Genomic DNA, 26,472 nt, shown 5'->3' with positions numbered 1-26,472 from the left:
TTTCTTTACTCTGTCCTTCATCTGTTTATGGGGAATGATTTGGTGACAGATTTTAGTCTTCAAGGGCTGTCACATAAAATATCACAGAACAGAGTAGCTTAAAGAACATAATGTAATTTCCTGAAAGTCAAGATCAAGTGTGAGCAAGGCTATTTTTTTTTTTTCCAAGGCCGGTTCCTTGCTTTGCAGGTGGTGTCTTGTTCCTGGGTCACCCTCTGTGTGTGTCTGTGTCCTATCTCCTGTAGTAAGTGCATCAGTCACATTGAAAGAGAGTCCACTCTTACCTTGAGTGGGGTGCCAGGTTTTTGAGACGGGGTCTTTCTGTATAGCCTCAGCTAGCTTAGGCTGTGCAGACAAAGGTGATCTTAGACACACAGAGAGCCACATGCCCCTACCTCAGGAGCCTTGGCATTAAAGGTACATGCCATCATATTTGGCATAAAGACCTCACTTTAACTTAATCACTTCTCCATGATTCTTGCCTATAAGGTCTCATTCTCAGGCATTGGGGGTTAGGCCACATCAATATACTAATGCAGGAATGGCAGAATTCATCCTATGACACAGCTCATTTAAAATATCCAGGCAAAACAGCATCTTAATACTTCTCTCCCTGTGCACGGTATCAAATACCCATTATAGTTATAGCCTTCTATGCTTCTCTTGACAAAATATCTTAGATATTACTCCACAACCGTCAACGGAAATGGTCCTATTTGAAAGATAATGCTTTGACTGTCAGTTGACTTAGAATTTTCTGACTGTATATTTGCTTTTTAGTCAATCTTTTGACTGTAAAGAAGGTAAGAGAGATACTTGAGCCATAAAAAATAAGAACTGTGTGTGAGGCCAAATGGCCTTGAACTCATCCCATGTGCTGGCCTCAATACCTGATCTTTTTATTAGGCCCATTGTTTCAAATAATATGGAAGCTTCGTTGAGTTTGCTAATTACCACAAAGTCTGAAACTCAAGCAGGTTATATTCCATTCTATACAAATAGAACTAATTATTTCTAGACATGTAATTGACAAAAATATCAATTGCAATAATAAAATTTAGCTTCAATTAAATAGTGGGGTACCAGGTTGGAGAGACGGTGGGGTGGTGAAAGGGCCTGCAGTCAGGCCTGATAACCCGAGTGTGATCTCTAGGATCACTTGGTGGAACCAACACCCACAAGTCATCCTCTGATCTTGACATGTGTGTGCCACCTCCCTAAATAAATCTAATTGAACACAATTTTAAGTGAGAATTTTTTTTTAACTTGCTCAAGAGAAAGTTGGTCAGGAGGAAAGAGGCCAGCCAGAGTTATATCACTCCATGTGTTATTTTCAAGGTTACACTCTGAGTAAAGCTGGCTTCTTGGTACTGCCTGGAGAGAAGGCAACCTTGGGTCTCCCTGAAGGAGACAAGAATGCCCTTTTCAGCAGCCACAAAACAAGGATGCGTCTGCAGTGTTTATGATTGCACAGAAGCTAGTTATAGTCTAAATCTGCTTGAATGTAGTCAGGCCCACACAACCATGGGTACATATCCATGGGTTCAAATGATAGCAGATTAAAATTATTCTAGAAAAATAGTTGTATCTGTATGGACACTTGTGGATGTTTCTCTTTGGTATTCTTTCCTGCACAATATAGCAACTCAGCTACCTAGCACTTTCCTTGTATTAGGCATCGCAAGTCATCTAGAGATGGCTTAAAGTATACAGGACAAGATATGTGGGTTCTATGCAAATAGTAGGCCATTATATATAAAGGACCTTGACATCTTACAGTATTTGCTATAATTCCATTCATAGTGTCCTGACCTTCTAAGGAGTCAGTACAGGCTCACTTTGTATTTCTTGGTACAGATCTTATCTAGAATTATCAATTTATCGAAAGAGCCCCTGTGTTTTTATTATCAGAAAAAGTTTTGTTGTAAAATCTGGGCTTGAGGGGTTTTCAAGACTCTCAGGACCATGACAGTCCTGAGCAGTGACTGTGTTTCCTTTCTTGATCATTTATGACTCAGACTGATTTTGGCTATGAACATAGGGGCTTTTGCAGCAAAGCTGAATGTCTGTCCCGGTACTTAGAGAGTAGGCACAAATCGGTTTTTACAAAGCACTTTCTTTTGTGCCCTGTTGTTTTTAATAATGCAAGGCTTTCCTCTCATTAGATCAGACTAATTGTGTAAAACTTGGAACCTGGAGTGCAGCAGACTCGGGGACTTGAGGGACATCCTTTAGTCAGAGCCTCCTGCCTCCGGTTCCCTGGTAGTTCTCCACCTGCGCTCCACGCCTTGGGCACAGTGGGGAAAAAGATCTCTTTGTCCTTGTTCACTACACCTGTGCAGAACCAAGGGCGTTGTTTTTCTAGCAACTTTCGCCAGAGCTATGCAGGTCAGGCTTGCTCGTGTCTTACCGTCAACTCCATTTTGCTGTGATGCCCCGGAAACCACGGAACAGCCTTCCCTGGTGTGATCTTTGGTGGTAGGCCTGATAAGCTTGTGAGTAGGCGTTCTCCCAGAAGCGGCTCTGAGCTATACAGGCAGTCAGTCTGGTTCTTCATACAAGTCTGCAGGTAACCCTTGTCCTTCTGGAGTGTTCCCAAGATCTTTTGTATATTTATTTGGTAAAGCAAAGTATTAGTTGCTCAATCTTCATGTTGTTTATTTTTGGAGAACTGTGGAATTAGTACTCTTTCCTCTGCCTACACATTGCAAGTCCTCTCAAAAGCAACCTTCTCTCCCGAGGTAAAATATTTGTTTAGTGTGAGATTTTTGGTCTCAGCTTTCTGAAAACAATGTTTTCAAAGCTACTTCAGCCATCTAAACTCAGGTGTGGTGACAACTTCTAAGCCTTGATGTGGTCACACTTTGGCTTGTGGCCATATGAAACCTGGTTATTCTGGGTTTCTCTGTCTCCGTCCTTTGAGGGAAGTAAAGCTAAACCTGATTTTTTACCATCCAAGGAGAAGTTTAGTAGCTGCACATCCCAGGCTTAGGGACTAGCCATGTTTCAAACTTCCTGACTAATAGTCTACACTGGCCAATGAAATATCAATGAAACCTAGACACCTCAACTTCCTGACCAGAAGAGGGGAAAGGAAGCTACAAGAGTGAGAAGGGAAGAAAAGGAAGGATGCAGAGGTCATGAGGAAGCAGAAAGTTGAGTCAGGTGTAGATTAGAAGAAAGGACATATGACAGGTGGAATTTTAGTTGGGGGGGTGGTAGAGGAGGAAGGGAGGGAGAAGGGAACTGGGATCGCCATGTAATTCAATCTTGTTTGTAATTCAAATATATAAAAAATAAAAAAAATAAAATTAAGAAAAACAAAACAAAACAAAACAACAACAACAACAAAAAAACCCCAACATGTAGACAGATGGGAAGCTCTCACAATCTAAAGGTTTACTGACCTTTAGTGTGAGACTGGGTTCCACCAGCACATAGCAAATGCTGGGAGCAAGGGGATGGAGATGGACGTGTCAAAACAGGGCCTGTAGTCTAGGGATGTCCCAAGCAGCCCTCAGAAATGTATTTGAGAACTGCCTGTGTTTCTACAGGCAGGTTTTTGAGAGACTCAGCTCTCACTGGTCCGTACTGGGGTCTGAGGTCGTGTTTGTGAGAGTTAAGACCCCAAACTTCAACACTGAGACCTGTGTGAATGCTGCGGGCGGGGTGGGGGTGGGGTTCCAGGAGGCACTGTGAAGCTTGGGTGTGAGCTACATTCCTGATGTACTGCAAGGACTAATCACAGCAGAGGCTGGAGGGAGGACTGCTGAGGAGGGCTTGAACACAGCTAAGGAGCTTTGTGGTACACACCAGAGACATCACATCAGTTACTCACTGAGAGAGGGGTTAGAAGGTCAGCACAAGACAGGATTTTCTTAATCTTTTCAGATTTAAGTTTGCATCGATGGCAAGTGGAGATAAAAAGGACAGCCCCCTGTCCTGTTACAGTTCTGCTGGCAGCTCTCCTACAGCATTCTTTTTTTTATTTTTATTTTTTTTGTTTTTTTTTTTTTTTGTTTTTTTGTTTTTGCTTTTCGAGACACGGTTTCTCTGTGTTGCTTTGGATCCTATCCTAGCACTCGCTCTGGAGGCCAGGCTGGCCTTGAACTCACAGAGATCTGCCTGCCTCTGCCTCCTGAGTGCTGGGATTAAAGGCGTGGTCCACCAATGCTCCGCTCCTACAGCATTCTTTAAAGTAGTGCATTTCCAGTGGAGATCTGGCTCACACACTGGGGAAACACATGGGGCAAGCTCACATACACAAATATGGTTTTATGGGGCCACAGTTTTCCTTTGGAATCAAGGTCACCTCCAGATAATTGTGAGTCCTTTTTTATATTCTCTTTATCTTGTTTGTTTGTTTGTTTGTTTGTTTGAGATAGGGTTTCTCTGTGTAGTGCTGGCTGTCCTGGAACGTGCTCTGTAGACCAAGTAGGCCCTGAGCTCAGAGATCTACCTGCCTCTGCCTCCCAAATTCTGTCATTAAAGGCATGCACCACCACCACCTGGCTTCTTTTTATCTTTTAAATGATGACTAGACCTGGATAGTGGGAGATACATAAATTGATTACCTTTATTTGGTTATGTTTACGATGATCAGTGCTATGTCAGAAAACATGGAGTAGCTGCAAAGAGCATCTTGCCACCTTAGAAGGACAGTGTAACTTTCCAATAACAAAACCTCCTTGCTTGAGTATGGGTGGATCACTGATTGAGGACTACCTTCAGAGTCTCTAAAGTCCCACTGAGGAGTGAGCCAGCACAGGCAGAATAAAGTGTCAGAAACAACTGAAAATGTTTACAGTAAGAGATGTCACCCTCTCCTGAGCAGTGACTATGCACGTACTATCCAGTATGTTTACCTCTTCACATATTTCAACACAGTCAGTCCTCATGAGTAATACCCGGGAAGATATTGGCCCTGGCTTTACATTAACAAGGAGAAAGCGCAAGGAGTTTGTTTGAAGTTGCTAGGCTAGTGAGCAGGGACTGCGTGTAGGACTGCTTCTTACTCAGCATGGTTTCTAACTCTTTGTAGCAGCATACGCTTGTCAAGTTGCTTTATAGCACCACAGTTGCAGCCCCTCTGTAGAAGGAAGAGTGTTAGACCCCCGGAAAAAACTCGGGTATCCGGGGTCCCAGGCCACGACCGAGGTCACCCCAATCACCAGGCAGATTCGAGAGCTTGATGCAAACTGCATGAGGCTTTATTGTAATTTAACGAGCTAACCCCATGTTAGTTCGGGTCTTTCACCCACCCGCCATGGCGGATGGCTAGCAAAGACAGCTCCTAGGGGCTGCATAGAGATCTTATAGGGCAGTGTAAGAAGTGTGTCTAGGGGTACGCACAGGCTCAGGATTGGTGTGCCTCCAGGCTTGGAGGGCTTGCCCTGTGTTGATTGGCCAACTGGTTGTTATGGCCCATAGGCCCTCCCAGCGTTGTTGCTATGCTCTGTGCGTCATTGCTATGCGCTTGTCCTTAAAGTACACCCAGGGTCGTAAAGCATAGCGTCACCGGCTAACTTCTGATTGGTTCCTTGTCACGAGGCAGGGATCTGACTTTCTAGTGACTAGGACAAGGTCAAACAAGCATGTGTTCACCTGTTATGGCTGCCGAAATGGGGAGCCAGTTCCTTCAAGAGTTATAGCAAGGACTCAGTTAAATATTATGATGTTTTTGAAACAATCTGAAGACTGCCATGTAGTAAACGATTTTAGAACAATGGTTCTCAACCTGTGTGTCCCAACACCTTTGGGATCTACATATAGATATTTATTTACATTCTGACTCGTAACAATAGCAAAACTACAGTTATGAAGTAGCCATGAAATAATTTTATGGGTGTGTGTGTGGGGGGGGTCACCGTAACATGAGGAACTGTAAGAAAGGGTCACAGCATTAGGAAGGTTGAGAACCACTGTTCTAGACCACAAGAGTAATTTACAGGGGTGTTTTCTCCAGAGTTAATTTTTCTTGCACATGGCTATTTATTTTGTGTCTTACCACCCTTTTTTCTAATATCCCTAGACTTGAGGACTGACGGTAAGTGATTGTTTTTACACTGGGAACATGTCAGGCATGGCAGACCCCCCAGAAGCTCCCAATCTCTTGTTCTGGAGGGATCTATCTGCCTTGCTGCTTCTGGTGGGGGATACTTGTACCCTTGACCTTGGCAGAGGAAATGAGAAGAAGTAGAAACTGTGATATTCTGGACTTTGGTCCAGACTGTTAGCCACACTAAATTAGCTCCTGGGCAACAATGACTTCTCAGATCTTCTTAAAAGGTGCCCAGGGCCTCACCTCAAGGCATCCGAGCATCTACTAGGTAGTGTATTCTCTCAGCTGACAAGAGTTAATTATTGCCTCATAGGACATTGTGACCACATTGGGAAGAGCAACCCCAGATGAAATGAGAATGCCTCAGCAACATGTGGAAGGCAGCACAGGGCAGAGTGATGGTGTCTACCAGGAAACACACACCCACATTGCTTCATAGCTCTTAGCTCCTTGGCAAAGGTTTTTGGACAGGGTACATTTTGGAAAAGTTTTGGAGTTTCCCTTTTCTGGAAGTGGATTGGGTACTGACTGCCTACCACACCCAGTGTAAAGGTGCTGCAAGATGGCAAATATCACTCTCTAGCCAGGAACTGGAGACCTGGATTTTGGGAAAGGAAGAGGAAGGATAGTACATGTGTCTACCTCATGAAAATTCAGCCCTGGTTGCTGTTTTTTCTAGTTTAGCACATATTATTTGCTGGTACATTCAGACAATCAACATAAATATTTCATTCATTCCTGATGGCCAGGTAGGCATGGATACCAGAGCTGAAAGAATGGAGGATGCCTGCTCCTAAGAAATGGCACATGTCACCTCTACTCCCCACCCTCAGGACAGTCTGAAAGGCACTTCCACTGAACGGGACCCTGAGATTTTGCCTACTCAGTCATTTGACATCTCTGTAGGTGTCACTGTATCAGCAGGTGTCAAGTATAAAAAGAAAGGTACCTATATCAGTAACTACTGTGTAGTTGTGTTGCAATTGCTAGAGGAAAACCTTAAAAGAATAAGGATTTGTTTTGGTTCATGGTTTCAGGAGGTTGAACTCAGAATTGCTTGCCCCTTAGTTTCAGAGCATGTGTTAGGGACTGCTTCACCTCATTTTGGGTAATAAACAGAGAAACCTACAGGAAAGGGGTCAGAGCAAGATTTAGATACAGCCCTAGAAACATACTTCCTCTCATTAGTTCCCAACTCTTGCCTTTTACCATCTTCTCTTGATGGGATTATATTATGAATCCATCAAGGTACTAAACCATCTTTTAGTCACAGCCCTTATAGTACAGTTGTCTATAGAAATGCCCTCACAGAGTGGTGTGCTTTACACATCTCCCAGATGTCTCTTAATCCAGTCATGTCACAGTGACCAGGGTCTTTCCTGACGTATAATGTTTCTCTTCGTAGGCTTCATAAACTCCATGTTTTTGGAGCTGGGTTCTTACTTAGATGTCTGAAGAGCCTGATAAGCATGCAGTGTTTAGTCTGAGGCATTAAGAGGTAAGTGTGTAAAGATATGTATGTTTTTATAAGGTATCTTATGGTTTTTATTGCTGTGAAGGGACACCATGACCATGGAAACTCTTATAAAGGAAAACATTTGAGACTGGCTTACATTTCATAGGTTCAGTCAATTATCATCATGGTGGGAAGCACGGTGCCACACCGGCAGACAAGGTGCTGGAGAAGGAGCTAAGAGTTGTACATTTGGATCTTCAGATAACAGGAAAAGAGAATGATACTGGGCCTTGCTCAAGTCTTTAGAACCTCAAAGCCCACCCCAGGGACACACCCCAAGGCCACACTGATGCTGACCGATGAAGTGGAATACACTTTAATTTATATTTCCCTGAACATGATGAATATGTTTTCATTTATTGATTGTTCATTTATGCTTCTTTATCTGACAGTATTTATTCAGTTCCATTATTAACTTACTGTTCAGGTTTCTCTCTGATGTTTTTGTAATTTTTTTCAGTGCTTTATATATTTTAGATGTTAATCCTGACTCCTTGGATATCAGGCAAATATTTTTTTTTCCCATCCTGCAGCTATTTCTTTACTTGGCTTATTGTTTCCTTTGTCCTAGTTGTTAATTCTTGCTAATATTCCTTGAGGGTTATTAGAATTCTACTCAAAGAACCCCTGCTCTCTCGATGCCCTGGGTTGCAGTTCCAGCATGTGCATGAATACACACACATACTGAAAATGAAAGAGGGAAAGAAAGATTCAGAAGTATTTCTAAGTTGAATATTCTGGGTCACAAAACTAGTGCAAATATTTTTGTCTTCTTTCACAGTGGACTCCAGAGCTCCTGGGGAGGCCTCCATCCCATTGGCCTAGCTGTGAGAGGCTGGTGGGAAAGGAGTGTGCCCATGCTGGGCCCTGGTTCCTGCCCACTGCCTGCCCCACAGTGATGAGGGAATATATGCTGTAGCTTCTTTTGACCTTGCATCAGCAGGGGACAAGTTGTGCTACTTTGAAGGATTCAGGAGAAAATGTGTGTAGAGCACTTTGCTGAGGGTGCAGGATGAGGTATGGCACGGTGAAAGCAGATGGGCTGCAGGTGGCATCCCTTACCTGGTTGCTGGCGAGTTATGTGATTTTAGGAACTTCTCACCCTCCCAAATCCCAGTTTCCTCCTTTGCCAAGTAGGTGACAATGTGGACCTCATTAAGTGACTCTTAGGACAGAGTGTGTGTCAGCAGTGCTCTTTAAAGGAAGTGAACAACCTGGGAAGTCCCACTTCCTCTAAGTCTGCAGGGCTTTACACAGGAAGACTATACCACAATCCACAGAACTTAAGGCCATGGGAAAGCCATGGGAAGGATGCCTGGGAACATGTAGTAGGTACCAGCAAAGGAAAGTAGGCTTCATCCTTCCTAGTGAGTTAGAAAGACGGCCTTTCTCATCTTACTTCCAGAGAGTTCTAAAGTTAGGGAATTTACTCAAAATGAATCCGGCATATCAGTTCAAATGTAACTCCACTGTTTATTTTCAGCCAAAGACAATGACAGACACTCCAGTGGCATGTGGAACATGGGGACTGCCACGATGCTGTAGATTCCAGGCCTGGGCTGCAGCAGAAAGCTGCAGGTGCCTGGCATAGTCCAGGGTAGCTGGGACTGAACCATCATGCCTGCCGTCTTGTGCATCCCTGGCAGGGCCTCTTGGGATAATTTTGGAGACATATACCCTGAGGTGCTTGTTTACTAGTAGAATCCTACATTGTAGTGAAAAGGATGGTTTGAGTTTGGGAATGAAAATATTTGGGGTCTTATAAATTGCTACTGCTTTATAGGACTCCAGTTCTTGGGAGATGGTGGAAAAAGTGGGGGAAATTGTCAGAAAAAGTCCTGCAGAGAGAGAAACCCTGGAAAGAGAACATTTTCCTATTATAACTTGCTGAAGAGGAGGGCATTGCTAGAGGATTCCATCTACCCATTCTCTCTCTCTCTCTCTCTCTCTCTCTCTCTCTCTCTCTCTCTCTCTCTCTCTATGGCTATCTGCCTTGTCAGCCAATCTGCTTGGACATGGTTGGGTTACTAGCAACACAAGAACCATTGGCTTGGCTCACTCATCTTCTTTTGTCCTTGTGAATTTTAGGCTTAACTGTGAATGTAACACAGTCATTGCTCACATCATTACACTAATCATGAACAAAAGTGGAAGCACACTGGGTATCAATACATTCCATGGGAGAAAATGACAAAAGTGTATATCCTTAATATATAAAGAGTTATTTCTCACTAACAAGAAAAAGACAAACACTCCAGTTGAGACAAGCTGGACAAAGGATGATATATGAAACGCATCTGTGAAGACATACACAGAAAAAAGGATGAGCACACTTGTGACTGTTATCAAACTTAGGGGTCATATCCTGTGCCCCAAGCCAGACTGGGCTAGAGTTTTCTCTTCAGGAGATCTAGGGGCAGAGATGGGTTTTTACCCATTACTGTTTTAGAGATCAATTTAAGATTATAAGAGACTATGGACTGGAGAGATGTCTCAGCTGTTAACAGCTACACTCACAAACAAAATTATAAGATTACAGAGACTAGTCATCCACATTTCTCCCTAAGGGGTACCAAGCTGGTGAAGACTTCATGCTTTCATGATTACACAAATCATGGCAGATCTCAATACCCTTGTTTCTCTCTCTATCCCAAATGGTCCCACAGCACCTGAACAGCTCAACAAATCCCCAAACCTCTCCTGTTACATTGTGGATTCCCCAAATAGCTCAACAGCTCTCCACTTTTTGCCCAGAGGAGCTTCCAGATTGACAAGGCTTCTCCTACAGGCATGACATCAGTGTTAGATTATATAGTTCTGTCTCTTGAAGCTAGGATCCCTCCTCGAGCTGACAGTCCCTACCCTGGTCTCAGCAGGTAGGAAGCAAACCTCGAGACAAGGAGATCTAACCATGTCTTCCTGAAGCCTCTGGCTGCAGCGATGGCAGAGCCGGGCTCCCTATCTCTGACATCCCTGACTTAGAGTTGGTTTCCAGTGCCTTCTCCAGCTTTCTGCTCCACTGCCATGGGCGATGTGCTCCTCTGTTTTACAGCAACACCCCAGTACTATTCAACAGAACTGGAAGACAAAGTCAGTCACCAAATGGCAAGCCACCCCAGATGGCTCAAAAGTACCCCCAAACTGATCAAGAGTCCAAAAGCAGACAGGAAGGCAAAGCTGATCAGGCAGAGAGTTCCCAAAGCTCAGATTTTCTCAAGAATCCTAAACAAAATCCAAATCCATTTTTCTGTCTCACCAAGTAGAGCTAAAGAGCAGCTGACGTGGCTGATGTGCAAAGAGGAAACTGCCTAAAATCTATGATCAGTGATGGAAGTACAATGCTGTGACATGGTGTGGGCTGTGACATGGTCAGTACTAATTAATTGTCAACTACATAAGATCTGGGATCACTCAACAGCTGGGCTCTAGGTATGCCAGTGAGGGATTATCCTGATTACATCAATGGGGGGGGGCTGCCACCAAGGGTGGGACTAGACATCAATTGAGGGGGGAATGGCCTGCCATGGTGGGTGGGTGGGACCAGTCCCTGAGTGGGGGATCCTGGACTGTGGTAAGTGGACAAAGTGAGCTGGTCTCTAGCATTCATTTGTTGCTCTTTGCTTCTTTATTGTGGATACAATGTGGCTAGTGGCTTCAAGCTCCCGCCCACTGTGACACCCCTCCCCTCCTGCCCAAGAAATGAACTTTAATCTGAACTGGGAACAGCAATAAACCCTTTCCTCCTTAAGTTGCTCTCATCTGAATATTTTGTCATAGCAACAGGAAAGAAGTTAAGACTTGGGCTTTGGGAAAGGGTTGCCTGATTCTCAATGGCTTCATGATCTCCAGTAAGCCAACCACTGTAAGCTTTTGTTTTTACTTGAAAATAGGGGTATCAGAGAAAAATATCATTGGACACCGAGAGACAGCAAATGTGGCTTCCCGGATAACATCTGCACACTGCCAGCATTGCTGTACAGCCACCTGTTCAGTAGAAGAGACATGTGTGGGAAGATATATTTTAAAATGCTGGCAGTGTTTCCTCCCTGGGATCCGATTTTATTATACTATTTTTATGTGAATATTATCTTTTTAATCAGCAAAGAAGAAAACGAATGGCTTTTTTGTCCTTTAGCAGCACGCCCTGTACAGAGATCCACACGTTGATTTTGCTCATGTAAACTGACTCGAGGTTGTGTTCCAAGAACCCATCATCAATTGCTTTCTTCCTTTTCTCTCTTCCTTGTTTGTCACTCAGAAGTGTTTCTCCATTCCTGACTCTATGACTCACTCAGGAAGACACTAGAAGCAATGTTTTGCAACACCTTTCCATGAAGTAGAAAGAACATGAGGGCTCGCTCCAGTAAGGGGTGTGTACTCACTCTCCTTGCTTCATCAATAATGAAGAGGTTGCATGGATTCCTAAGGCGCTACAGGGGTGGAATGAGTCAGAAAGAACTGGTCAGCCCTAGACATTCAGGTGCTATCAAAGACTAGCCGCAGGGCCAATGACAGCCACAACTAAACAAACTTGAAACTTCATTTGCTGGTTTGGATAGAAATTACAGCAGAAGGATTCTTGCTCCGTGACCTGAACTGTGTCATCTAGCTGGGGACAGAGACACTGGGACAATGTACAGAGCTATCTTTTTTTTTTTTTTATTGCTTTATGATGAAGGTTTGTTTTTAAAAAGGTATTTATCTTTATATGTATGGGTGTTTCATCTGCACGTGTAACTGTGCACCATGTGCTCGATACCCTTGGAGGCTAGAATAGGGTGTCTGATTTCCTGGGACAGTTGTGAGATGCCATATGGTTGCTGGGAATGGAGTCAGTGTCCTCTAGAAGAGTAACCAGTGCTCTTAACCATTGATCCAGCTCTCCAGCTGTGGTGCCCCATTTTTAACATCCCCGCCCCTGCACATGTTGTAAAAAAAAATTAAGATGTTGCCATATAATGACTCAGCTCTCTTTTAAATCAGTCACTTTAGTCCATTCTGATCTTTCTCAGAGTCTGCAGGGAGGATGCTGGGGACTGAAGTTAGGGGGATTCCTGGATGCTGTGATCTGACTCTGAATACAGCATCACAATCTGGACGGGACGTTTTGGGGTCCCACTTGCAGAGCTGGAGAAAGCAAATAACACGAGGGCTGAGATGAGCTGTGAGGGTGTCTCTGCAGGGAGGAGAGAGGCTTGAGGCAGATCATAGTGCAGGTGGTGATGAGCAGGTGTGCCTAGAACATCTCAAAACACTTGTTTCACTTTATGTCTTCTGTCTTTCTCCTGTGTCTGGGAGGGAAACACTAGGATGGGAGGCCAGAAATCCGACTTTTGCTTTCTGAGAGTGTTGTGGCAAGTTGGGCGTCAGCTTTCCTGCCTGTGTCTGAGAGGGCTTCCCCAGCCCACTGCCCCGTCAGGGGTGTTGCATCCATTGCAACTACCTGAGGTCCACACCATTGTTATGTTCCCAGAGTATCTGGCTTCAGGGCTTCCTGAAGCAGCAGTGGGGCAGACCCAAAGGAGCAGCCTCCCAGGGAGGGGCCATCTGACTCTCAGCAGGGGATGTCTGGAGCAAGTCCTTCACCTTTTCAGCAGGCAGGTCACTTTGGAATCGGATAAACACAGGAAATTTACAAATATAAGTCAATTGCCAACCACCTTTTGTTTTTAACAGGCAAGGAAGCAAATGTCTAGTATGAAGCCCAGAGGCTCCTGGAAGCTAAAATTCAAAGACAGAAACAAGTCCATTAGGGGAAGTTCGTTCACCTTGCCTGTAGTCCACTAGGGGAAGTTCATTCACCTTGCCTGTTTGCTTTAGGTTCCCAGATTTGGCCTCTTCATTATTTCTGCTAAATACTTTACAGTTTCCCCTCTTTCCTGGAGCTGTTTATAATCACCACTGTCTGACACTTGATTGCATGGAGTTTCAAAGCACCTCTGCCACTCACTCTGTAGGCCCCTGCCGGCCTGTCTGGTCTGGGGAGTTCCACAGTGGTCTATGGGCTGGTTTTTTCCCCCTAGCCCCAAGGCTCTGGAGCTTTCTTGAGCTTTCTGCTGTCTCTATTACCTTGTCTGTGCCTGTATCTGCAACATAAAGACACTAATACCTCCCCATGGGGTGACTTGTGTGTAGATATGTTCAGCACAGTGCTAGCCGCATAGTACAGAGCAGATACTTATTGTAATTATTAAGTGTTTGCTTTATTCTGAAAGTCTATCTATTATGTGATCTACATGTAGGGTTAGGGTATATTCCTTCTTTTCAGTTTCTAGAACAGACAGTCAACTATTGATGCTACACTTTCTTTTCGCCACAGTTAACACACTGTAAACGATCAGGTCAGACTCAGAATCCAGCGAAACCATGTTGGCTTCTGAGCATCCCACAGGTGTTATCGCACTCTGTTGCTTGAGTGTCCAGAGGTGAGCATTCCACCCCCAATTCTGCCATGAGAACAATCAGCCAGTAATTGGCTGGTCCAGAAATGCTGGATCCTTAACTGGGATATTTGAAATTTGCCTCTTTCTGTTAAACCACTGCTCTGCTTTGACATCTAGAAAAAACAAAATTTGATAGAAACTCCTTAGATTTTTTTTTTACATGAATCTCAGTGAGCATTCATGTTAAGTCTGGGTTGTTTCAGTATAACATCACACGGTCCACTTACTGCCATGCTCTGTGTTATCAGGAGTGAAAAGGGCCCTTAGGAACAAGTAATGACTATTTTCACAGTGATTTCTGTCATTCATAAATTTACATTTAAACATTTATAATTTAATATATAGCAAGAGTTTAAATTGTAAGTGAAGATTAAGTGTGTTTCATAAAATCACGAGAAAACTCCTGTGGCTGCTGCCCAGGGACCTGAGAACAGAGAGAGGCCTTTGAGGCTGACTTCTTTGTGGTCTAAGAGCCCCGTGTTTTGGAGTTTAGACTAGCTGGCTCAGACCAAAGGCATTTTGCAGTTCTCAGCTCCCAGTGTTCAGAAGGTAGAAGCCACTGGAATCAAAGATCCACAGAAAGACAGCATAGCATGGTCTATGACAGCCTGCTTCAGAATGGTGTGAGTGGTAGCTCACAGGCCAAAGAGGGTTCTGTCCATCCTGTGTCTTCCCAGAAGACCCCATTCTTCTGACCTGCATTAGAAATAGCAGGAAGGGGGAAAATAATCCTAACAAATGCAGCCAGTCATTAATGAAAATAGATCAATCTCAGAGCCTTGTTATTGGGAGAAAATGTAGATCTGAGGGTTTGATCTATTGCCTCAATGAAGAGAAAGATGCCCTGGATGCTGGACTTCTGGGTTCTGTGTGGGCCAGAAGATGGATGGAGTTTTCGTTAGTATTTAATGGGGCAGAACAAAAGCCAGAAATAGGCCCTGAGAAACCAGAACAGAAAGGATGCGATTGGACGGTTTGCTTATTCAGCTGCAAAATGTACTGCCTTCTCTTGTGGCCGCCCCCACCCAGGGTGAAATGTGGAGGACAGGAATGCCCCATGGTGCAGAGCAGCCTCTGTTGTCCTACTAATCAGCACAACTGGGCAGATGACAAATATTTAATTTAGGGGAAAAGCAGTAGTCCACATTGTTGTTACCGATATCAGGCAGCAACAAGATTAGGAATAATCCCTACTAGTAATAGCTGGAAGGCCCAAATCAACAATGAACCCAACACAAAAACATTTGCTGTTTCTTCACAAGGTGAAAGGAGACAACTCAGATTGGATATGGCTGCTTCTCTAAGCCAGAAAGACTTGGACTCTTACATCATTTCCCATATATCCTAATCCACAGTGGGTGCTTGAGCTATAGCCATTGTGTCCACATTCCAAGCAGCAGGGGGTGGGGGTGAATGGACAAGAAAGCGATGTCTCTCTTTGTACAGAATATTTCCCAGCGTTTGTAGTCATCAGTTCTCTGTTTATCTTCAACATGTGTTGGGCAACTGCTCTTAAGGTTACTGTCCTCATTTGCATATCTGTTGTGTCTTTCCTCTGTGTATCTACTCATTCATCTGTTAATTTATTTAACTAGTTTTGAATAGACTTCCTTCCTCAGGCAAGCTGTAAGAGGTATAAGTCAGATGTCTCTGCTGCCCTTGTGTGGGCTGCTCCAGCCAAAGATCATACACAGTGGCGTTTCAACAAGAGACATGTATTTTCCACAGTTCCAGGGTGGTTACCATAGGTCTGTGTCCAGTATGGTGAGGGCCTGCTTCCCAGAACACAGTAAAGAGGGGAGGAAAGTGGGGGGATGAGAGAGAGAATACAGAGTGGAAACAGAGTAGGAGAACTTGTTGGAGTTCCTATTATAAGGCTCAACCAGAAAGACTTCATCCCCATGACCACCAGCGCCCAAAGTAGCTTCTCCCAACACCACCATGCTGAAGGCTAGCACTTCAATATATGGATCTTTAGGGACTGCAGACTTCTGTACCAGAACCCTCCTCCCTGGAAACTGCTTCTGGTTGAGATTCAGCATCTCCCCTCTGTGCCCTCAAGGACTCATGTCACAGTATGTACTTGTATCATACTCTCAGATATCTATTGGTCCTTCCTATGAAGCAGCGAAGTCTTTAAGGATGAACCAGAACACCCCATGTCTCTGTGAAAATATGTGTTTGGTTGTTCGAAAACACATGGCCCTGCAGATGCACACAAGATCTGAGTGGATGACAGGTTATTGAATGAACAAATGGAACCAGTCTATCCCAAGTAGCTTAGCAAGGTCCTTATAATGATTCATTTTCCATTTTTAGGACCCAAAGCATAGAATCATTAGAAACGTTCCTAAAGGAACAGCCTGTTATCTGGTTACCAGAGGTGAGAGGTTAGAGAGTTCCTGTGGCCACACGGAGCTATACTTAGCCTGTCTGCTAGTGTGCTGGTGAGGGTCAAGTTTCCCTGGGTCGTGAAAGTGTTAAAAGCAGTATCTATCTTGTGTTGAGAACATCTCTCTAACAGAGTCAATAAGCCTCATATTTCTGGACACAGAGTGAGAGCAGTTCTGACCAAGAGTGACTAGTGCATGCTGGCTGTTATGTTCAGAGTCTAGTGTGAGGGATCAAGAAGGGAGAAATGTCTGTTAATCCTTGAAGATAAGAACTGGTGGGCATGAATGTATGTACCTTCTGTGAAGCATGTAATCAGTGTGAGTGTTGAGCATCCAAGCGGGAGTGGCCTGGCCTGGCGTGGGGGAGGGACATACTGTCAATCCTATAGGACTGAATACAGTGGGCTGGGAGACAGGCCAATTCTGAGTCCAGGCAATAGGTTCTCCTTTGGGTTATTGGTCTTATTGGATTATGTAGATGGTTCCAGAAAATATGAGCCAGTGTGTAATAGAAAGATTGTGAAGCAGAGGATCTTCACCATTAGGGAAGGGGACATTTTAGTTATACTTTGAAGCATTTAAAGGAAGCTTCTGACATCTATGGTAAAGTAAAGAAGTTATGGACAGAAGCACTGGGGTGAGTTTTCAGAATTATTCTACAAAGTCTAGGATTGGTTCTAATAATCAATCCTGGTAAATCCAGATCTCGGGTTCAAAGAGGAAGGTCAGAGCTCAAGTATCCTGTGTAAGGTGGTCATTAGGTGGTGACAGCTCCAGGTCACTTCTGGTGCCAGAACTGGAGTCCCTCCCTTGCAGCAGGTGAACCCAACGCCTTTGGCACAAGGCAGTTTTGGGTGATTATACAACTTAGTTCTTAAAATAGTTTCCACAAGCAGAGAGAAAACAAGTTATTTTTAGTTGCTTTTTAGGCATGAATAAATACTGACCACTGCTTGCAGGTACATTTGGTGATAGAATCAACCATGTGTGCAGACTCCACTTACAAAAAGGACTACAAATGGCACCATCACACTTTTCCAACACTGAGCAGCTGGAGGCCCAGGTCAATTTGGAGACTGAAGGGGTCTGAGTGGATGTTGTTCACACAGGTCTCCTGTGACTTCCAGGACAAAATTGCCATATAAATACCATCAGAATTTTTCAAAGACAGCCATGTTGATGAAACTTTATGGGTATAGCTTCTGACATATCTAGGAGACACAATCTCATAGCTGTTATAATCTTGTCCCTCTTCTGCAATAATCCCTGAGCCTCAGGTGCAGGAGTTGTGTTGTAGATGTATTGGGACTGGGCTCTACAACTCTGCAGTTTGATTGGTTGTAGTTTTCTATAATCTGTCTATAATAAAAAGAAGTTTCCTTGTTGAAGGGTGTGGACTACACTTATCTATGGGTGTAAGGACCACACACACACACACACACACACACACACACACACACACACACACACACACACACACAATTTGATGGTTTGAATGAGAATGGCTTCCCATAGGCTCATATATTTGAATGGTCCATAGTTGATGGCACTATTTCAGAAGGACTAAGAGTTGTGGTCTTAGGGGTCAAGACCATGCTGGAGAAACCCACAGAAACAGCTGACCTGAGAAAATGGAAGTCCATGGACCCCAGTCTGATGGCTGGGGAACCAGCATAGGACCGAACCAGGCCCCCTGAACATGGAGTCTGTTGGGAGGCCTGGGAAGTCTTTGGGGCCTCTGGCAGAGGAACCAGTATTTATCCTTAGTGCACAAATGGGCTTTGGGAGCCCCGTCCCTATAGAGGGATACTCTCTCAAGCTAGATACATGGGGGAGGGCCTAGGTCTTGCCCCAAATGATGTCAGACTTTGATGATCCCTCATGGGAGGCCTCACCTCATCCTGGGGAGTGAATGGGGAGTTGGTGGGGGCATGGGAAGATGAGAGGGAGAGGGAACTGGGATTGGTATGTAAAATAAGATTGTTTTAAATTTTAAAAAAATTATTAAAAAAAAAAGAGTTGTGGTCTCGTTGGAGAAGGTGTGTCCCTGGGGTGGGCTTTGAGGTTTCAAAAGCTCATGCAAGGCCCAGTGTCTCCTTTTCCACCTGATGCCTGTGGATGAGGATGTGAAGCTCTCAGCTACTGCTCCAGCACCATGCCTGTTTGCTATGTAACATGACAATCAGGGACTAACCCTCTAAAACTGTAAGCAAACCTTCAATTAAATGCTTTCTTTCTTAAGAACTACCTTGGTCATATTGTTTCTTTGCAGCAATAGAACAGTGACTAAGACATATATAGCAACAATGAAGAAAAAGAGGACAAGGGAATGTAGACAGGAGGCTTTAGAAGGAGGAAAGGGAAGGGGGAAATGATGTAATCATAGTATAATCTCAAAAATAAAAAATACAAAAACATTCTGAAGAGTCATTTGAAAATATTCAGAAGTAGCAATTATGCAAAAGCTCCTTGACCGATGTTATCCTTATATGTAAGTCCATTGTGAGATGCAGCTCTCTTAAGGACAACATTTATTTAAGTTGCTCAGCTATGAAGGACACGGGAGCAGGGCACCTACTTCCCTTAGTGATCTTGGGGCTCATGGGAGTAGTGACTTAATGCCCAGTATTGAGAAAAGTTGTACCATGTATCAATATCCTGGGGAAACTATTTCTACTGAATGGGAATTGCTCCAAAACCATCATAATGATGAAAAATCATTAGGTCCCTGTGAACTGGGAACACTGGACACATTGTAAGTCCAGAGGTCTCTGACCTATAATGCCCATCTTCACTGTTTTGCAGGATTTCAGTCCCTTGGTATTGGGGAAAGTTGAAGGATTCTTACGTGCAGCCAGCATGTAGAAGCCCTAGGTTAAACTATCCTGGCACCCCCCACTCCTCCATTCTCCCACCCCTGCTCTGCCATCTACAGAGTGAGTTGAGCAAGTCTTAACTATATCCTTACTTATTCCCATGTATCTAGAGTCTGCTCTTCCTGGATCCTGTATGCAATAAAGAACCTCATTTGGGAGGAGTTTCTCAATGGAAGCCCCTTAGTTCCTGATCAGCTGGGCATGTGAAATGCAGTTAGAAGATGAGTTTTCTTAGTGTCATTTAGTGATAATTAATTTAAATTTAAGTAGCTCCTCATGGCTGCCATATTGGGCAAAGTAGAGAGAAAGCTGTATTAAATACATTCCACTTTCTCTTTTCTTGTTTGTTTTAACATAATATGTTATAGTCCCACTCATATCCTGAGAATGACAGCATTTGATTTCTATGGCTGGATGGTGCAGCAGTTTGTATATAGACCATATTTTCTTTATCCATTCACCTGTTGATGGGCACATAGGCTATTTCCATCTATACTTTGGTGACTGTGAGTGGTGCTAACATAAGCACACATATATGGATGACTTTATTTCCTTAGTGTTTCTGTCCAGTAGTGGTATGGTAGTTTTTGGTTTTTGAGGAACCTATATACTGATTTCTGAGTGGTGGTGCCAATTTACATCCGGACCAATGGTGTTTAAAGGGTCCACCTCCCCACCGGTATTTGTTCTGTTTTTCTGATAAGAGCAATTCTCACTGTTGTAAGATAGTTTAGTAGTTTCCTGATAGCTTTTATATACTTAGCATTTTTTTTTTGTAATTATTGGTCATTTGTACTTAACCTTTTTTGTGAAATGTATCTTGACGACATTTGATGTTTTATTGTTTGGATGATTTTTAGTTAAAAATTTTTTGAATTCCTTATATATTCTGGATATTAATGCTCAACAATAGCTGGCAAGGATGTTTTCCAGTCTTTATTCTGACTCTTTACTCTTGGTTACTATTGTTTAGAAGCTTTTAAATTTCATGTAATCCCTGTCATTTTTTGCTCTTGTTCTCTGAGTTATGGGAGCCCTACTCAGGAAATTTTTGCCCAGGCCTATATCTTGATGTTGTCCCTCTATATTTTCATTTCTTTTCTTTCAGTGTTGTGGGTATTATACTAAGGTCTTTGAACTATTTTGAGTTGGTTTCTGAACAAGGCAAAACCCAGGGATCTAGTTTCGTTCTTGTACACACAAATATCCAGTTTTCCCAGCATCATTTGTTGAAGGGGTCACCCTTCCTCCAAAGCATGTTTTTGACCTCTTTGTAGAGAATAAGTGTTGACTGATTTCTTCATCTTTTTTTGTGGTCTCTGAGGCTGCCTTCAGCCCAGTGACATGCCAGTTTTGTTACTATGATTCTGTAAGATTTGAAATCAGGTATGATGATGCCTTTGGCATTGATCCTTTTGTTCAGGATAGCTCTGGCTATTTAAAGTCTGCTGCATTCCCATGTGTATTTCTGGATACCTTCTTCTAGTTTTATGAAGACCATTAGAGGAATTTTGATGAGTTTTGTACTGAATTTGTAGATTGCTTTAGGTAACATGGATATTTTGACAATATGAATTATCCCAGTCCTCATATGTGGGACACCTTCTAGTGTCTTTTTCAGTTTCTCTTTTCAGTGTTTTGAGCTGTGGGTTAAAAATAGTTGAATTCTAATGAATATGAGATAGCAATCTTACATTTTTAACTGGGAAAATTATTTTGACACACACTGGCAACTATCTTAGATTATGTATATTTTTCTGAGACCTTCTCCCAATAAACAACTCATAAGCCCAAGTCCCCAGAAGTGAGAATTCTAGAAAAGAGAGTTGTCTGGGGAGGTGCCTAAGCTTATGATGAACAATTTTGTCTCCTTTTGTGCTCTGCAGCAACCCTTGCCTATAGCACTCTCAATAGCAGAAGACAGGAGGGTACACGTTTTTTTGAACACATTCTCTCTATCTTCCTATAAACATTGAGGAACACTGACATTGGCGATTGTGGAAGACACAATGGAATGGATATTCATTGTGCCTCATGGTCTTTCATTTTGTTATACAAAGTTAAAACAGAAGTTCTCACAGAGGTATATAATAAATTTTGAATTATTTTTTAATGACATCTATTTACCTCTCTCTCTCTCTCTCTCTCTCTCTCTCTCTCTCTCTCTCTCTCTCTGTGTGTGTGTGTGTGTGTGTGTGTGTGTGTAGATACTCATGTGGTAAGTCACTCATGTAGAAGTCAGAGGACAACTTGTAGGAATTGGTTCTGTCTTTTTACCATATGTTTCCAGGGATCAAACTCAGGTCATCTCAGGCTTAGCAGCAAGTGCCTCTACCTCCTGTCATCTCACTGGCCTCTATACTGTACTTTGTCACATTGCTCTCATATCCTGCTATCTTTCCTTCTGCATGCTCTTCCCTCCTGTTAGTCTCCTTTGTTCCCCTAGATAATTTTACTTCTACTTTTATGCCATATATGATTTTACATACCTACAATGTCCAGGAATGAGAACAAAAAAACTTACAATATTGTCTTCCTTCTCATTCACGTCACCATTACTTGTCCCTCCAACCTTCAGCACAGCTACTCCATCTGAAAGTTTAGCCACTTAATCATTCAGCTTTCCTGTTTTGTATTCACTAGTGATGTCTAACTGCTAAGTGATTTTGTAAATATGTTTTTCATTTTGAGCTTTGCCATTTTCTCCTTTCAAAAGCATGACATCATTTTTGGCGACAGTGACCTTTCCAACTTTTCCTAAATCATGAGCTTGAACATCATTAGGATTTAGATTCTACCTCTCTTCTTCAAATACTGAACCAACAGTAGCAATAGCCACATCTTTAAGGTGGTTCTTTCTATTGTCCCCAAACCCTGGACCTTTGACTGTTCAACCCAAAGACCAACTTTTAGTCTGTAAAATATGGGGAAAGGGCATATACTTTCTCAAACTTCATACCTTCAATAATTTCTAATTCATCTTTCAGGGGTTTTCCATCCTTCACTGTGATGATACTCTTTCTTCCAGCCTTTTCCATTGCATCAGAAATGATGTTTCCAATGTATCTGTCTCCTTTTGCGGAAATGGTATCGACCTGAGAGATTTCTTTAGGGGTTGTCACAGGTTTAGATTGTTTCCTAAGTGCAGCAATTGCAGCATCAACAGCCAGTAATGCTCTGAATTTCCACCACATTAGCCCCTTTGCTGACCTTCTCAAAGCCCTCCTTGGTAATAGAACATATCAGACCAGTAGCAGTGGTAGTGCTACCCCTGGCCTCTTCATTTGCACTATTAGCAACATATTGAACAAGTGTAGTTCCAATATTTTTTTTAATTTATCCTTCAAATCAATTGACTTTGCAACAGTGACCCAATCTTTTATTACTTTGGGACTTCCCCAGCTCTGTTCCATAAACATCATTCTTTCCTTTGGCCCTATTGTAACACCTACAGCATTGGGTGAAAGGTCTACAGTCTACATCTTGAAGCATTGAAGCTTGAGCATCCACACAAAATTTTATGTCTTTGGTATAGGCCCCAATGAGATGAGGAGCCAGTGTCCATCTGGTCTCGTCTGACAAAGGACTGCTGGTGGTGATGAAAGCTCACAGCAGGGCAGGCAGTCAACAGGAGAGCAGGGGCCACCATCACTCTTATACCTTATTCTGTAAGGCAGCATTTCGCAATCAATCCCAGAGCTCACTGAAATGGCTAGTCTTGCTAGCCATCTTGCTCTGGGCATTTCCCGCCTCTGCCTTCTGAGCCCGGTAAGCCACCACCCTCACCTGGCATTTGTGTGTGATCTGGGATCCAAACTTCGGTCTTCGCACTTGCTGGGCAAGTGCTCAATTCACTGAGCCATCTCCCCGGGACTTGATGTTTTTCAGCTGGGAGATTTTGTTTTTATTACTGCTTCAGTTTCTTTGCTTGTTGTTGAACTCCTTACATTGTTTATCTCAACTTGATTTAATGTTGGTACTTCATATGAGTCTGTAGATTTACTTCATATTTTCTAGTTTGGTGGTTTTTAAGGATATTTTCTAATGACTTTCCAAATTTCATTGGGATCTGTTGTAACATCTCCCCTTTCATCACTAGTTTTCTTATTTCAGGTCTTCTCTCTCCTTTTAGTTAGATTCACTAAGAGTTTATCTTTTTGATTGAAAAAATCTTGTAAATGCATTTTATTAGCATTATTGTGTGTATATCTGTAGATGTGGGTATTCTTCTGTGTGTGTATGGGAGGCATGTATCATGGCATGTATGTACTTCAGGAGTCAGTTCTTCCCTTCCACTGTGAGCTCTAGGCATCTAACACAGGCGGTCATGTTTGAATGGCAAGAGCTTTTACCCACTAAGCCATTTCAGAGGCGAGATAATGCTGTCGTGGGTTTCAGTCATGCCATTTCTCCCAAGTCACCTTCTGCTAGGGAAAAACCTGAAGCAAGGCCTCTTCTGGCTGCATGCTGGCTGTCTGCTTGACTTATCATGTGGCAAATGGACAGGCTGTGTGCAAGGGTACTGAAGAGGGCAGCTGAATCATGCCAACGATCTACTTGACATGGGCAGTGCTGTCTGAAAGTGAGCATCGTCCTTAGGGAAGAAATTATACAGAGAAATTGCCTAATTGCTAGCATGGCTGGATCCTTGCCCCTCTAATTAGCCCCCGCAGGTGCAACCGGTTTGCAAGAACAAATTTGTGCTCAGATGCAAGCTTTCCGACTGTAGAACAGTGAAGAAAAATGAAGACAAGTTGAACATCTGTAAAGACTGTCATAGATATTTAGTGATGTCAAGCCTAGGAGAATTTATTTTGCTTTCCAATATCATATAAACAATATATTTAAAATGTGTTCCCATCTTCTTCCCAGTTTCTGAAGCTTCCCACCATCGGGAAATTCTCAAAGCCAAAGCCTGTGAACAGAGAAATCAAGAGATGGTGGCACCCACCAGAGGAGCTACTGGGGGTCCTTTGTGCATCTTGAGATGACACTGTGATGATGTGGTGGGTGGGCTGTGTGGAGAGCAGGAAATATATGAGATATTAGTGTACGATGTTGAAGTTCAGATAGCTGTTTCCATCCCCTTAAATATTTTAAAGGTTTTCATGCATATAATTATATGTTTGTGAGGATGTGTGACATTTCAGTACATGCATGCAATGTGGCTGAGTATGTGAGGGCAATGATTTTCATATCATTGTTAGGAAGTTCAAGTTGCAGTCTTTCAGCTCTTCATAAGATAACACAATCTATTGTTGTGAAGTACAGCCACTCCATCCAAGCTACAGAACATGGGATTTTATCCTTCATATGTAACTGTGTTTTGTTTCACCTATCACCCAACCAGCTCCCTCTATTCTCCTATCCTTTCTCAGCCTGTAGTAATCCCTGTTCTACCATATATATTTAAAACATCCACATGGAAGAGAGAACATGCAACATTTTTCTTTCTGTGCCCATTTTACTGAAGACTGCATTTATTAGTCAGGGTTCTCTAAGGAATAGAACTGATAGAATGAACAAATATATATATATATATATATATATATATATATATATATATATATATGTGTGTGTGTGTGTGTGTGTGTGTGTGTGTGTGTGAATATGTGAAATCTCATATATATATGGTTTATTCCTGCATCCTTGACAGAAAGGCCGAGAATCCAGTAGTTGTTTAGTCCCAATCAGGTGATGGAGTCCAAGAGGGTCCTAGAGAGAGGCCAGCTCTCAGTCCTCACTGGATCCCAAAGAAGTAGGCTTTAACACCAGGGAAGAACCGGTTCAGGGTAGATGCCAGTGAGAGTGAGGGCAGGCAGAAAGAAAAGCACAAGCTTCCTTTGTCCATGTCCTTTATGTGGGCTGCCACCAGAAGGTGTGGCCCAGGTTTAGGGTGGATCTTCTGACCTCAAATGGCTTGGATTTAGGGTGGATCGTCCACTTTAAATAATCCAACCAAAACAATTCCTCACAGGTGTGAGGAATTTGCTTGGATTTTAGTTACTTCCAAATGCAGTCCAGTTGACAACCGAGATTAGCCACCATACTCAGTATACTCTAGTTCCATCGGGGGTCCTACAAACGATAGGGTATAATCCTTTTATAATGGTTGAATATTATTCATGTGTTATTCTAAATCCTCTTTATCTATTTGTCAATTGAGAGTCATCTAGGACGATTTGATATTTTAGATGCTGTGAGCAGTGCAACTAATAGATATGGGCAGAGATCTCTTTGATATGCTGATATTTTGAAAGGCAAATTTTATGACTGGAGGCAGTCGCAGTGTGGGGGGTTACCATGCAGTTACCATGCAGGCCTCATGCAGGGAATGAAATGCAAAAATTCTATCCCTTCCCACAGATGGATATGGGAGGTGGTAGATGTTGGTGGATGGGTCCCAACTAGCCCTTAGAAAACAGTTCTAATAGGAATATTAGATGGCAGTTTTGTGAATCTTTTAACTAGTAAGATGCAAGTGCAACAGTGAAGACGTTATTGCATGACCCAAGAGACAATCTGTAATCCGTAAGGTCAAGATATCTTTATTGACCTTAAATACCAGCCAAATGCAAGCCAGAGCAGCGAGGCCAGGGAGAAGAGGAAGTAGAAGAAGGGGCTTCCATGTGCTTGCGGTTTCTTAAGAGCCCATGCCGGGTCATCCTGACCTCACCTTGACCACACCTTGACAGGCGTGGTCAGGCACACCGGTAGCCAGCCTCTAACAGGCGTGGCTTACTGTCCCCTACAAGAGGTGATGTGAACAACTCAATTCTGCATCACTCAGTGGTTTTTCAACTCTGGAGGAGTTATTTTGTCATTTGTAGTGTGATGTTTATAGATGCCACAGATTAAAAATATAACTTGTCAAACCATTAGCTGTTTGGCAAACAAATCTATTAACAGTTTTTTTTTCTTTCTTATGTCTAGAAATTGATCAAATAATAAATTAATTACTGATTTATAGAATATGTCAATTTGTATGGGTAAACACTGAGTTAATTTGCTTTATTGCTGCCAAGGCCAAAAGCAACATGGGGAGGAAGGGATTTATCTGGCTTACACATCCTGATCACAGTCTATCACTGAGGGAAGCCAAGGCAGCAACTCAAGCAGGACAGGAACGTGGAGGCAGGAATTGATGCAGAGCCCATGGAGGAGTGTGGTCTTCTGGCTTGCT

The 26,472-nt window shown here is 43.0% G+C and overlaps 1 long non-coding RNA gene across 3 annotated transcripts in view; it reads left to right on the top strand.

Moving 5' to 3' along the window:
- LOC103164378 overlaps positions 1 to 26,472 on the top strand; it is a 127,721-nt gene that overhangs the window by 76,848 nt on the left and 24,401 nt on the right. For all 3 annotated transcript variants that reach the window (XR_003484102.2, XR_003484103.2, XR_003484101.2), the window contains exon 2: positions 7,467 to 7,559. This is a non-coding gene — a long non-coding RNA (uncharacterized LOC103164378). The remainder of the gene's footprint in view (positions 1 to 7,466; positions 7,560 to 26,472) is intronic.

Source organism: Cricetulus griseus, chromosome 3 (assembly GCF_003668045.3).
Source record: "Cricetulus griseus strain 17A/GY chromosome 3, alternate assembly CriGri-PICRH-1.0, whole genome shotgun sequence".
Lineage (NCBI taxonomy): Eukaryota > Metazoa > Chordata > Mammalia > Rodentia > Cricetidae > Cricetulus > Cricetulus griseus.
Note: the sequence above shows the minus strand (reverse complement) of the source record. Positions and strands in the feature narration are given on the sequence as shown.